Consider the following 781-nt stretch of genomic DNA (forward strand, 5'->3'; position numbering starts at 1 on the left):
ATCTCTGTCCTCAGCTCACACTGCACTGTCCTGTGCTTTGTTCCTTTTCCTAAAATCCCCCTGCACTTCCTGTCCTAACCCCCTAGATGTGGCAGGGTCTGCCAGAACTGGTTTTGGGGCCATAAAACTCCCCCACTCACTGATAAGAATTAAATGGCTTTTGGAACTTTTCAATATCTCTTGTCTCCTAACATTCCAGTATGCCACAAACTCACATAGAAAGGAAATTGATTCCTGCTCTACAACACCAGGTATTCGCAGGAAGTCTCCTCTCCCGGTACTAACCCGGCCCCACGCTGTTTGGCTTCCAAGATCGGACGAGATCGGGCATTGGCAGCGTGGTATGATAGTAGAGAATTTATATGATCAGTACACCAATGAGAGTGCACCTATATATGAAATTGGAGAAAGAGTGGAGATAGTTTGGAAAGCAAAAAAAAAGAGGTGAATAAGTAAAGTAAAGGCAGAAATAAGTGGATCTGCTTTCTACGTTAGGCACGGCTCATCAGATCCCACATCTGTGGTATTGTGCTTCGTGAATCGTAGATGAGAGTCCACGGAAAAATAGTAGAACATGGACAGGAGGTACAAAAACAAGGATTTTGGTTCAATTGTCTAACAAAAGACAGCACAAAAAAAGTGAGAAATTGCGTTAGAAATCAGATAGATTGTACAATAAATATCTGTGTCACCAGAGAATTCAGCCCTTGACAATAAATGCTGGTATTAGCGCATAAGTGGAAAGAGAAAATTAATTTCCAAGATTTAAATACATAGCATG

General features: G+C 41.7%; 1 pseudogene; it reads right to left on the reverse strand.

Annotated features, from left to right (window-relative positions):
* Positions 1-236: 236 nt before the first annotated feature.
* On the reverse strand, positions 237-355 carry LOC134933409 (5S ribosomal RNA; annotated as a pseudogene).
* Between the last annotated feature and the right edge of the window lie 426 nt (positions 356-781).

Source organism: Pseudophryne corroboree, chromosome 1 (genome assembly GCF_028390025.1).
Source record: "Pseudophryne corroboree isolate aPseCor3 chromosome 1, aPseCor3.hap2, whole genome shotgun sequence".
Taxonomy (NCBI): Eukaryota; Metazoa; Chordata; class Amphibia; order Anura; family Myobatrachidae; genus Pseudophryne; species Pseudophryne corroboree.